This window comes from Ostrinia nubilalis, chromosome 9, assembly GCF_963855985.1.
Source record: "Ostrinia nubilalis chromosome 9, ilOstNubi1.1, whole genome shotgun sequence".
NCBI lineage: Eukaryota > Metazoa > Arthropoda > Insecta > Lepidoptera > Crambidae > Ostrinia > Ostrinia nubilalis.
In genome coordinates this window covers 13,115,686-13,130,290 of record NC_087096.1, presented here as the reverse complement: position 1 = coordinate 13,130,290, position 14,605 = coordinate 13,115,686, and the positions used below count along the sequence as shown (strand labels likewise).

At 36.2% G+C, this 14,605-nt stretch overlaps 1 long non-coding RNA gene across 1 annotated transcript in view; it reads right to left on the bottom strand.

The window, feature by feature from the left end:
- Nucleotides 1-14,605, bottom strand: part of LOC135075032 (uncharacterized) — a 64,674-nt gene that overhangs the window by 22,793 nt on the left and 27,276 nt on the right. Inside the window, exon 2 of the long non-coding RNA XR_010257946.1 lies at nt 8,868-8,888. This is a non-coding gene — a long non-coding RNA (uncharacterized LOC135075032). The remainder of the gene's footprint in view (nt 1-8,867; nt 8,889-14,605) is intronic.

Sequence of the window (14,605 nt, the reverse complement as noted above, 5' to 3'; positions counted from 1 at the left end):
AAAGTTCTAAACCAACTCAATACGTTCTATGAATAGCACTATGTTCTTTAATATGTACTATTTATAGAACTTTATAATGAATGCCTCAAGAATTTTTAATTCCGCCATGACTAATGACATGTCATGTCTGACATGGGTGTGTCTAGGGTTTGTACCCGGGTAGTCCCGGAACCGAAAGAACCGGGAAAACCCGGGTTTTTTCGACAGCTTAAGAACCGGGTCAAGAAAATTCAAAACCCGGTTCTTTCGGGTTTTGCATAGTTATCTAAAAATCTGTTATAGTATTAGGCATGAGTCGTCACAAGAAAATTGCGAACGTTTAGAGAACCTAAAGATATCAGATTAGCTACTAATAAAGATTACATAATGTACTTTGTTTTTTTTTTTTGAGATATGTAGGTAAATATTTTAAGCATTTTTCTTACAATTTTTTGTGTGCGCTTACGCTGCGACAGGTTATACAGAAGACTGAGGAGTATAACTTGCCACTATGCTTAGCGTTCGTGGACTATGAGAAGGCCTTCGATTTGATCGAGGCTTGGGCAGTGCTTAGGTACAGTCTCTTCAGCGGTGCCGTATTGACTATCGGTATGAGGTGCTGAAGTGCTTGTACAAAAGCACGAGGGCGATTCCTCTGCAGCGAGGCGTTAGGCAGGGAGATGTTATATCTCCGAAACTGTTCACCGCTGCATTGGAAGACGCTTTTAAACTCCTGAAATGGAAAGGATTCGGTATAAACATTAATGGCGAGTACATCACTCACCTTCGGTTTGCCGACGATAATTGTGGTCATGGAAGAATCGTTGTAAGATCTTGGCACAATGCTCGAAGACCTTAATCGAGTTTCCCAGCAGGTAGGCCTGAGGATGAATATGGACAAAACAAAGCTTATGTCCAATGTCCATGTTGCGCCCTACCCAGTTTCGGTTGGGAGCTCAATCCTCGAGATTGTTGACAAGTATGTCTACCTCGGATAAACGATCCAGCTAGGTAGGTCCAATTTCAAGAAGGGGGTCAATCGTCGAATCCAACTCGGCTGGGCAGCGTTCGGGAAACTACGCCACATCTTTTCATCCAAAATACCTCAGTGCCTGAAGACGAAAGTCTACAACCAATGTGTGTTACCAGTTACTTATGGCTCGGAAACGTGGCCTCTCACTATAGGCCTTTACAGAAGCTCAAAGTTGCACAGCGTGCTATGAAGAGGACTATGCTCGGCGTTTCTTTACAAGATCGAATCAGAAATGAGGAGATCCGTAAACGAACTAAAGTCGCTGACATAGCCCGACGGATTAGCAAGCTGAAGTGGCAATGGGCAGGGCACACAGTACGCAGAACTGACGGCCAATGGGGCAGCAAGGTCCTGGAATGGAGGCCGCGTATCGGATTTTAGTTTAACTTTTTAGAAGTAGATTTTTTAAATAACTGATAATTTACTGTTTTCGAGAAAAATATATATCGTTAAGTTGGATGAAAAAGACTGACTGTTGTACCTCAATTGAAAACTAATTATTTTACTTTTTAAGAAGATTTTAGAATTTGATTTTTTAAGTGTTTTATTTTATTTTTGGGAGTAAAATTTAGTAAAAATAGAAAAATATTGTAAATCATGTTTGTTGATTATTCCTAGTCTATTCAAAGAAGTGTTATTTTAATAGAAAAATCATAATCAAAATATTTTTTTTTTTGGAACCGAAAGAACCGAAAAAACCGGGGCTCCCGGTTCTTATAACCACCAGACCCGAAAAACCCGGTTCCTCAATCCAGAACCGATTCTGCATTCCCTAGGTGTGTCTAACGAGACGACCACCCTGGCGGAAGACATAGGATGTCAGCCGAGACAATGGCATTGTGCTGGCGTAGCGTTTGTGTCATCTTTTAAAAGCTTTGCCCTTTTTCTGCAGTCGGGCAAAATTTTGGGTGTTCTATGTTAATTTCTATATTCCATGATGATTTATCCTAAATGCTATTTGAAATTACTATCCTCAAATGTAGTTATATGCACTTACATTACGACTACGTTAGGTTGTATTGAATAATCCAGACTTCTATGGCAGCTCATAATATCAGTTATGTAACCTCAGTTATAACCACCCATACGATAAAAGAAGAAGAAATACATTAACTGATCATAAAATTATATGTTAACACACTATAAACAGGAGGTGACAGCAGCCCACGTGCTTCCTCTAACATGTCCTTAATTTAGAACACCATAGTCTAATAAAGATGACATAATATAAAAAAAAACCGCCCCTCAAAGGAAGTGGTTATTTTTAAAGTTACATGTGTAGGCCGGTCGTCGACCGAAACATAATACACGAAGATATAGTAAATCCATTTTCTCTATCTAATACTTTATCTACTGTACCCTGAGTCAAAAATTGCAATGTCACAATTTTTTTTATTAGTAGTTGAATTATTCAAATTTCGAACGCATTTTCACCTATGAGCATTACTTGACTTTTTTAATCTTTTAAGTAATAATACGTACTATAAATAGTACATTACATTACCAGCAAATCTCAGTTGGTAATAGACAACCAAACGATAACATTATAGTTAATCCTTCATCTTGCAAGCGAAGTTTAGTATTGAACAAGCACTCCAAACCTCTCTGCACTGTGTCCTAGGTCCGTTCTAGGCAATTTGCGGTAAGTTATAGCCGTGTACTAATGGTAGTACGGAAGCGGTGCTTTACATTCATAAACGGCCTAGCTGCCGCTGGAATTACATTTAATGTTCTAATGAAAGCTTTATGGACGTGGCAGGAAAGATTTTTGAATTGTTTGAATTTTGTGCTACTGAAACAAGTTGATGTAAGTTGTAGGACTTATACAGGGTGTTGATTTCAATACCCGCCATATTTAGGGAGTAGATTAAGTAGCTTATTCTGATCACGAATCAGCAAAAAAACTGACTTCCAAATTTTTTATTATTATTTTTTAAATATCTACGATTTCCATAATCGACCACTACAGTGCAGAATAGTCCCCCAACGCAAACGGCGCGCGGCGCTCACCCGGTGACCCGGGCAAACGCTGCGCCCCCCGTCCCGCGCCCCACTACCCGCGCTCGCCCATGAGTCAGTCAACTATCAGCCACAATCAGCTGTGAGTTCAAAGACGACTACTGGACAGAGCTTAATCCAAATCTACCCTAAAAATGTAATGAGTAAATTAGTTACTTACACCTTATCATGTTACGAGTTTATTTGTTGTTCTAAAAACTAATTAATTAAGTACTCTTTAATTAATAAAAAAAACCTTTTACACGAATTTGCTTCCTTCCGCAAAATAATTTTTTTTACAGAACCTACATTATTATTATTTTTTAATTAAACCATGCTTTTATGTGTGTGATAAGCTTGTACCTACTTATCATTCAAAAGTACTGTAAACAGATGACAATAATGCTCTTTCATACAGGTTCGTTATTCCTTACATTTCCAGCTCTCTACCTTAATAACTTTTACGTCTTTACGATAGTAATTAGTAAAATAAAACTTAACTTACTTAATACCGCAAACTGAACACCTAGAAATAACACACTGGCAAACTCTTGTTCCTTCACTTTCGATAGGAGATAAGACAAGATTTTGTTTTTAAACTCGATTGATTTCAGTACCTAAACAAAATTTCATATCTTAAAGAAAATTTCATATCTTTCATTTGGAGCGGTGACTTGTAATTGAATACAATAATACCACCGCCTCGCACGCGGCACGGACATCGGGCTCGCACGGAATAGGTACTTCCCCATCTTCGTGTTTCGGGCGTCATCGGGCGGCCGGCGCTCAATCGTGGATCATCGATTTTCTCTGTTCATCAGTCCGATTTTGCTTTCCACGCAGAGAGGCCGCGCGCACGCTCCGCGAAATCTAGCTCGTATTTAGAATACCTAGTACTCAATCGCTATTTTCTTATTTCTTGCCTTGTAACTTCAACTTTTCTCTTCCTCTCTGCTTGATAACTGTTTTCTAGTACTTATTACTTCCTACTACCGTAATAACGTAATTTCATTTCTATCGGCGTTTAATTTAAATACCCTGAACGAATGTTAGTTAGGTTCAGGTTAGACTTCCATTCTTCATAACTTACATAAAATAATTCATCATCATGTTCGGGATTAGTTTAAATGAATGTAATTTCATTACACGAAATAACTACCAAAATTTATTGATATTCTTATCGTTTTAATAATAACGATTAGTAATTAAAGATCTACAAATCATTTGCATTTGAGTGTTTTGAAAGCTTGCTTTAAGAGCATTAATGATAGGACGAATCTTTAGTTCACAAAGATTAAACAAAGTATTTTTCCCGCCGCTTTTACATTCTCATTCGTTGATAGATTTCCTGTACTAAACTGACGAAATTAAACTTTTCTGATGTTAAAAATTACGTAAACTAGTTGAAAATGAAGAATAACGATAACTACCGATTCACGACGACATTCGATGGACGTATTTCATCGAATGCACTTTTCTAATTGCAAATTTGCGATTTTTGATTGTTTTCTCGTGCGGTTTTGAGTATTTAGTGTGTGAAAGTGTGATAGTGAGTGTAATAATAGTGAGTGAGTGTTAGGAAGATGCCAAACCATACGTACAGTGCTCGTGAGTACGTAAACATGGTTTACTGTTACGGGAGGGCACGTGGAAACGCATCTGAAGTCGCATCGGTGAGTAGGTACCTAGTTCTAAACTTAAAGGAATGTGTTTTTTTTAATGTAGGGAGTAAATAATCTGGTAATTTTGTGTACAAAATACTCCCGCGATTGCGGTAGGTAGTGGCGGAAAGCGCGTAGGTACGCTCCAATACACACACACACACACATAGGAAACAGCAAACTAATTTAAAACGAACTTTAACTTTAGTTAGTCAAACAAAAATACCTATTTACACTACCTATTTTACGTGGCTTCCTTCAGTAGACTATCAGACATGATAAGCGAGCGATCCGCGTAGCTCGATGGGTGCCGCAGTTGAAGCGTATTGCAGTATTAAGAGCCACAGTACAGTTGATGTCGCACGGAAAATATTCGCTAAAAATTCTACTTTAGTTTGTAATTTTTTTTTTGGTGGATAATGCGTTTATATAAGTCATAATAGATCACCTAAATAAATATGGCGAGGATTGAAATCAACACCCTGTATGTATACGCTAACCTATTAATTTGTGTGAAACGTAGGATCTCTACACGTACGTACAATAATGAACTTAACAATAAATTGTTGCGTTATGAAAAATCGTAACTTGATCAATATTTGAGGAAATAAATTATTTATACGAAAAAAATGCATTATTTTAATTTCGTTTTAGGGAAAACAAATTGAAAATAAACTAAAAAATTTAATAGTATTAGGTAGTGTGCTTTACATTAATTGGTAATCCAACTTGTAAAGGGAAATATAAATTTCTATACGGGTACTAGTGCTTTACAATACCTTGGTTAATCTCTCATACTGCTAGTATAGCTTAAATACTCGTATAACATAATAGAACTGTGCTAACAATGTTAAGGCTCTAACGTCTAACTGTCACATCGTTTTAAACGAGAAATCGTATTTCCACGAGGGTAGCGTGAAATATCTCGAATGGAAACTCCAAAAATAACCGAGAAAGCGTTATTAATATCAAAGGTCCTTGAGATTTAATTGTTGCAAGATAACAGAACAAGCATAGAAGCATAAAAATTCAAAGTTAAGATAAGTAAATTGTGAAACTTGGGTATGGCTTGAAATAAGTCTAATCTAGTAGTCTAAGAACTAAAAAATGCCTAAATACATAACAAACAACAACAAATTTCTCTGTCTAAATGTTTGTGCCTAATGCGCTAACATTTTGGGAATGGAATCACTGGTATTTTATAGAGCGCGAAAACTGGACGCGGCCCTGTTTTTTATTTTTTTATTTGCTTTTTATCACACTTAGCCTAGGCGCAGACCACCGGCCTTTAGTTGGCCGATAGTTGACTCGGGCTGTTAATCAATGTGGAGATACATGAAACTGAGCACATTAAACCAATTTTGTATCGGCCAATTATGCATTCAAATTGAAATCGGGCCCAACTATCGGCCAACTAAAAGTCGGTGGTCTGCGCCTAGGCTTATTCGTTCTTTATGGTCGTATTCGGAAAGGATTTCCTCAAAATGGATAACCGCTTCTATCCATATTTCGCCTCCATTGTTAACCCTCTTGATCGGAAGCAATAAGCCCGAGCCACCTCGAAGACACTTAAATCATTACGCCTCGTATATGACAGGGGCAGCTTTTGAGATATTTCTATCTTTGAAGCGACTTTGGCACATAATAAAATCGTATCTTGAGTCTTTCAATGCGTAGTCTGTAGAACGATAGAAAATATGATTGAGCAGGGACCGGGGAACCCGAAAATGCTTATAGTTTCGCAATAAAGAGTTCTTCTTCTTGTCGTGTCGATAAAAATACAATGTCAGTCCAAAACTCTGCTACAAGAGTGGCGTTGTCAGTAGCATTCATTAAATCTTCCTGCGTGCAATTGTTTGGGCACGCAGAGCACGACATCGTGTGCTTCATTGATCGGGGAACACAACCACACTTGCACTCCAAGTTGAAACCATCTGAGAATCCCCATCTGAACAGATTGTTTGATAATTCAATGTTATAAATATTCATTCCTTTGTGTCACGCAATACTGTATCTAGTGGTGGAAGAGTCATAATGAGCAATTTTATGGACAATTTCAAAGACGCAATAATATGTCGCTATCTGCAAATAAGACTTCTGTAGGCACATGCGTAGTACCTACTTACCAAATGACAAAAGATCTAAAACTTAGTTACCTACTTACCTACAGGACAAAAGATCAAAGCTATTATCTTACAAACCAAAAAAGCTTATTGAGGGTGAATTCTCAATGCCCATAGTTACTCGTACTTAATACATTCATATGAAAAGATAGATGTGATCGCAAAGTCAAATATTCAAGTTTAATATTTATTGGCTTGGATTAAACGTAAACAAACATAGGATTTCCATTTGAGCAATCCAGGAATTTCCGAGGTATCTTTACTACGAAACTTTACACTAAAACTGATTTCAACTTTCCGAGCGGATGGGGTCGACCGATCCCGTAACTTTAGTTGTTACAAAGTTACTGGGTTAATAGGACATAAATCCATATTAGCCCATAAAAATGGTGCTTAGGACATAGAATGTTCTAAATTGGTTATAGCAGCACGCTTCAATCTTGTATGATCAGTTCTCGAACTAGGTTTAGGAGCCCTTTAACCGAGATTGAAGAATGTAAATCAAAAAGTTTCTTTAGAATTAACTTTTAAATGGACACACCAATAACACATTATCATCATACTCTTCATTAGATTTTTGAACTTTATGCTGTAATCATGAGGTTTAATTTAAGATTCATCTACTTAGGTATTATATTTACGTTCGATGAAAAATTCCCATTAAGTCAGTAAGTAATTAATTAATATAATAATAATAGTAATAAGCTTAAAGCCTTATTTTGGATAACTAGGCGAACCTAACAACTGCAGAAATAAACAACCTTTATTTGGATTTCAGGCATTTCCTACACAACAGTATGTGTAAGACCATCCCCTTTTGTTCTGTATCGGGGGAAGGAAGTAGGAAGAAACAAGTTTATCTGAGTTCAGCAAAGGCAAATGTTTGCCGTTAGAACTGATTGGGTGAGGCCAAGAGGACTGTGAGGAGTGTAAACAAACCTCTTAACTATACAAGGCTGGGGTTACACTGCTGATCCAATTCTAGGTAGAATAAGGCTGGAGTTACACTGGCTGATTTAATTGGAGGTGGAAAACAAGCCTGTTTTAACTTTACTTTGCTTAGGAAACATGGAGTGCTGCAGGTACCCAACATTGGAAATGACCAAACTGTTCTCTAGGACCCCAAGTGGTCGACTGATTAGCGAGGGTGCCCATGTAAGTTGAAAAATTAAATTTAAAGTCAGTTAAAAGCTTATAAAACGCGTTTTTGCACGTGTAACACTAACACACCCTATGTAATGTGGGCTAGTGCCTTGCTAGTGCTAAGAAGGAGCACCGCTAGACAATGAAATTATATAAGCCTCTTTCAAAGATATTAATTGCTTACTTTGTGGCTAGATAGCGTTGTGTGAAATTGTCCAAAGATATTTATTTATATAGTTTCGTGGAAGTCAATTTTTGTATCATGATATTCATGATTCATTTATAGTGTCTTAGAATAAAGGAGAGTCGTTGTTGATTGATGTTACAAAATAAATAATTAACCAGTGGTACCTACAACCTCCTCAAAGATAATTCCACGTAGAGATGGTGACATTCTCAATAGTTTATAAACTAAACTGAACAGCAATTCAACTGTAGAATTCACGTCAAATTGCCGTCTGTCTTATTAGCATAACTAACTTGGAAGTTTCTAATTCGATTGACACCAACTACGATGGCGGACCATTTTGTCAAGTAAAGGTCATAGCAGACTTAAAACTTGGAAACGGATCAACACCGTATCGCAATCACAACAGTCAGCGGTCATGTTAAAGTAAACGCAGCCCACTTCATGAATGATTACTTACATAATATTAAGGATTTTCCATACAGGAACTGACAACTGACAATAAGCCAAACTTGTTCTGCAGATAAAAGCTATCAAAAAATAGTCCTTAAAATTGTCAAAATGATTTACCTTGGATTCAGGATTGTTAGATTTTATTTAGTGTAACAGTAGCCTTAAGTGTCACCCTTTGTGACTAACGTAAACTGTAGTTCTCTCCGAGTGTGAACTTGACAATTCTGTCAATTCTCCAGGGCATTCTGTTTGTATGTAATTACCTAGTTGACAAACAATCATATACGTACCACACAAACTAACGACGCCACCTGAAACAAAAGCAAATACAATTATGAACAATGAACATTATTAGCTTCTTAACAATAAATAAAATTACTTTATCTGCCTGTGGCAGAAAATATACAGAGGACAGCACATCAGCTATTCTTTTATTGCAATCTCGCTCTTATTATAACTATATAACATATTTTATAATCGTTTAAATATTAAAAGTGTCTTGTTGTGCTGTAGAATTTAACCAAACTCTGAGGACAACATTGCTAAGTTCCTAAGAAATAAGTATGTTCGAAAGTAGACAGGTACCCAATTTTTTGCGAAGCTAAAGTCTGTTTGTAGCTGACCACACGGCTGATTTTATGATCTTGAATCCAAAGGCTTACGGGACTATTCCCACCTCTCGTTCCCACCGCTGCAACTCTTGTGTAGCCAGGATCTCTACAGCTTCAAATTCAAATTCAAATTCTTTATTTGCTTATAATTATATTAATTGCTTGACCAACTTGCCAACTTGTTTGACCAAGCCAAACTTGTTCTGCAGATAAAAGCTATCAAAAAATAGTCCTTAAAATTGTCAAAATGATTTACCTTGGATTCAGGATTGTTAGATTTTATTTAGTGTAACAGTAGCCTTAAGTGTCACCCTTTGTGACTAACGTAAACTGTAGTTCTCTCCGAGTGTGAACTTGACAATTCTGTCAATTCTCCAGGGCATTCTGTTTGTATGTAATTACCTAGTTGACAAACAATCATATACGTACCACACAAACTAACGACGCCACCTGAAACAAAAGCAAATACAATTATGAACAATGAACATTATTAGCTTCTTAACAATAAATAAAATTACTTTATCTGCCTGTGGCAGAAAATATACAGAGGACAGCACATCAGTGTGCTGTCCAAATCTTTTTTACGACATCGACACACGAGGCACTGAAAAAGACATTATGTAGAAGTGTCCTCCCAGTCCTCTTTAGTCGATCCCTCGAAGTTGAGGACTGAGACCTCTCGAAAGTCGACTCCTTGAAATAGAAGAACCTATAGTAGAGTCTATATTGCGATTCATGTAAATTTACGTAACTTATGAACTACCTACACTATGGCCGCAACTTCGTACGCGTGAAAATATGTAGTTTGAATAATATTTCCCGTTATGCAACATTTTTTTTACTCCTCCGCCCTTATTGGCTGTAGTAGGGTGATGTTATATAGCCTAAAGCCTTCCTCGATAATAAATAGGCTACCCAACACAAAAGATTTTTTTCAAAACGGACCTGTAGTTCCTGAAATTTATGCGTTCAAACAAACTCTTCAGCTTTATAATATTAGTAAGTAAGTAAGTTTAGATAATCCACTCTAACTCCAGTAAGAAAAGGAATAAAAACAAAGCTTGGATCCTGACCCAGTTATCTAACGATGGTTCTTTACAGCTTGGACGGTTTAATTTAAATAAACAGGTTTTTGTGCCTGTACCAAAGGCGAGAATGAGTAATCGGAATACATTTATCACTGCTATTGTAGTTGCCATTGTTATCGGAGTTTTCCCTTTGCAAGAACCTCAGATGAAATGTGCTAGAAAATATGGTTGACTGAGATCACAAATAATATGAATAGATGTCGCAGTTTTTTTTTTATAAAGGTCAGCGAGTACGAAAAATGCTTTCAACAACCAGTGACTTTATCTGAGATCTGACAAACCAAAATCTATGACAGAAAGTTGCAAATTTAAAATCATGTTAAACTAAACGATTAAAAAAACGCGTAACACAATATCAGAATTATTGTCAGAAATATTTAATTCCACAGCATTTCTACTGAATGCCAACTTTTTTTATCTTCAGTAAGTTCACTCACATTGGAGGTATACCTACTTCTTAGCATTTGGTGGACAGCTCTGTTACTATCCGATACAGACATCCCTTGTCACGTGAACTAAAACATTAAAGGCATCTACGTCACTGCCCTCCCTTTATCTAGTCTAAACATGAAAGGTCACATTATGATGTACTTGCACATTATTTCTTATTCTAATGCAGTTAAATATTTCCGAAAAATAAAGTTTACGATGAAACGAACTCTCGCATCAATTGGTGAACGTTGGCTCAAGCAAGTTAATATTAAAAAGTAAAACTAAAATATAACCATATTTCACATTTCAAGAAATACCATATTTTAAGAAATAAACCATTTGAATTTAAGTAATAGTGTTTAAAAATAAGTTTTCGATTCGATTTTGTTTATTGCTCTTATTATTTAAAAACGGTTACAAATTGCAAAAAATCTGTATTTAGCAGCACGATCCTTCACATGGGATTATTTTATATATTCCTAAAGTAACTTCTTTTCTGATGTCTTTGACTACACGTTCTAATGATTCTCAAAGGACACTAATAGGTATACTTAATATTTCCCTCGCGTATCCGAAATTAAATAACTTTTCCACACACATAAACATTTACGATCATTAGAAAACATAAACTTCAGGTAACTTTCCCCCGGGACGATGTTGCCAACTTGAAAATATCTCCTGGTATAAAGGAAAACGGAATTAGGGGAAGCCCGGGCAGCACGAATAACTTAAGAAAAGTGGCAAAAAAACCACATAAATATGCAATTAACAACAGTCTATTAATTAATAATTTGTATCTTAGGTAATCATCTTTGGAATTGTAAAGAATAAACTAAGAAACTTAAACAAATTCTACAATAAAAATGTCGTTAAAAAAAAGCTCCAATTATCCATTTTGCCCGACCCCCCTGGGCAAGACGGATATGTACAGTAATAACTGCTTTAATCATTGCAATCATCACAATAATAACTGCCTATGCCTGAATATAAGGTACAATCCTCGTGTGCCCACTTCTTGCATTGATTGCACTCTAACCAATCCTCGGTAGGTGGTTCAGTGTATTCTTCTGAGCACACAACATAAATATTTTGTTTTCTCCATCTGATTTTTGTTTTTGGTCATTTTTCCTCTTGACAAGTCTTGTTTGGAAGTTCTTGTTTTCAGATGTGTGGTTTTGTTAGGGCCTGCTATTCAGTTATGGCTGTCTTTACCTATCCGTTTTGCCCATATCCGTCTTGCCCAAAGCACCAATATTTAAAAGTTGTGTACCCACCCGTTAAATTTCTACCGGTGAAAAAAAGCAACACACACAAATTAAACTTAATTTAACATGCAATCCACTAAACAGAGTCTATAAGTCAACACTTAATACGTAATACAAGAAATTAACACACATACCTTGCCAAAAATCGTAAGAAAACAGCCAAAAACTTTTGATTTCGAATTGACAAAAAGTTCACGCACGTATTGTTTTGGTGGAACTATCATGGCGTGGCTGTGTTGCTGTTTTACAGACCCGAAAACGTCCAGTAGCGCCATGTGTTGTAGGTTTTTAGTAAAATCGATTATTCTTCTTACCCACATTATGCTTCTTGCCCGGGCTTCCCCTACGCCATTTTGCATTATTTAAATATTTTAAGAGTTAAAGCAGTTAAAGTTCTTGTTTACATCGGATCTGCTTTGATTGTTGACCTTTTTTTTTAGTTGCAGCTAACTACAAAGTGTTTTCTTTTTTATAGAAAAACTGTTTTACCCTTTGTAATTTGAATTGTTTTGAAATATCTTAAATGGTTCTAGTATTATAAATTGTACGTATTTGTACTATTGAATTTTAAAAAAAAATCAAAAATTTTTGGCAGTTACGGGGGACGAGGAAGTTCTTGGCTTGCTTCTCACCTGTTATATTATTTATCAGGTTTAAGTTTTAAATGAGACATTTAAACTACACATACTAACGTTTTGATCACAAAACACGCTATAAAAGACATAAGTAGATACCGAAAAAAAGAAGCTACAAATAATTACTTTTCCATCAGCGAATCTATATCTTCATGAAACCGAATAAAAATATAAACGTAATTACTTATTCAATCATTAAAATTGACAATATTAATTAAAAGTGAAATAAAAACCAAACCGTTCCTGATCCAATCATGTCAAAATTTCGCCGAAACGAATAAGCACACAGAAGTTATACAGTATTTTAATCACACCGAGTTTTCTACATCTTAATTTTTTCATAAACCTTAACACAAGGCTGTAAAGTTCATTATAGCTAAGCATTCTTGTCCCAGGCTTCGGAATTGAATCAATTTGTTTAAGAGCGAATTCCAAATGGAAAGAGATTGGCAGTTTCCTTTTTTCGTAATCAAGTTAAATCAGAACGTTCTGTTATTGCTGGACTAATGGATCCTGACTGGATCGATGGGAACTGTTCGATTTTTAAATTTATTTGCAGTAGTTTAACTTAGTTCGTTCGTTTCAGTCAAATGACGGCTTCTGGACTAAGGCCTTCCCCAAGGAGTTCCATAACGACCAGACCGACCGAAAGCAACTTATTATGTGCCTACTGCAATGTAATGTTTTATGAAAGAAAGAATTACTATTTATTTTATTAATTATTAATACAGCACTTTAGGGGGGCTTTAGGGGCACTTTAGGTAAATTACTTACCTACTTCAATATTAATCTGATTATTTGGACTGAAAAGAAGAAAAAGAATTCTACTAGACATATTATTGTGTATGGAGTGTCTGTCTGTAATGTATAATGGATTTTTACTACATCTAAAAATTAAGTTTATACCTACTGTAACACCTACTTTTACTTAATACACAAACTTTTTTGTCTACCTATTACTTTGTTCTGGCTTGTCTCATATTAGCTGAGTCTTTCACTGCTAGATTGTTAAAAGGAAGTGTAAAAAGTTGATGAAACTGTAAAATAAATTCCCGACAAAGTGAAACATATGCGGACGTAGCCACACACAGAAGCTACCTAGTTAACATAAATAATAAATACAAATATGTTATTCGTAACCTAACAAAGAGTCAATAATTACCACGAATATAAGACCTTACATCAAAACGCCAGCGAATGACGATAACAGGCCAATTTAAGATGAACCCTGACTTTTAATGGGCCCAACACAGGTTCTTACAAAGTCTTAACGAGGCCCTCGAGACGACGGGTCAAAGTAAAATGGACGACCAGTTCCTCAAATTTTCTTACGTCGACCTGAAGAATTCAAGATTAATAACGTGTCAGGTCATTACTCAAATAAATACCGGGAATTTTAGGGCTCAAGCCGAAGGTATGAAAGGCTTTCCTTCTGAGGGTTTTATATCGACAGTTAATTTGATTTTAGTACCTGAGTACATGAATAACGATCTTCGACGCCTGTAGACTATGGAAGCTGTAGGTATGATGGCAGGTTTCCTTTGCTTTGCTTACTGATAATATGGTTACTTAATACAGGGTGGAAACGATACCGAAATGACTTCACTCGATTATTTCTAAACTATACAATATATCGAAAAACTAGTCACTGAACCAAAGAGTGCTTCACGAGCTCTATCACTAACTTAAACGTTTTCAATGTTACCCTAATAATAACAATTAAGTAAGTAACATACAGAAAACGCATACGGAAAACGCAGCGTGGGACGTCCACCTACAAGGTGGACCGACGACATCGTAAAGGTAGCAGGGAAGCGCTGGACGCAGGCCGCTACCAATCGATCAACATGGAAAGCATTGGGGCAGGCCTATGTTCAGCAGTGGACGTCCTATGGCTGAAATGATGATGATGAAGTAACATACAGATTATCATTACAAAACAATACCTACTTACTTTTGAACACATGAAACTTTTAAAACCTTTAATTTAAGTAACC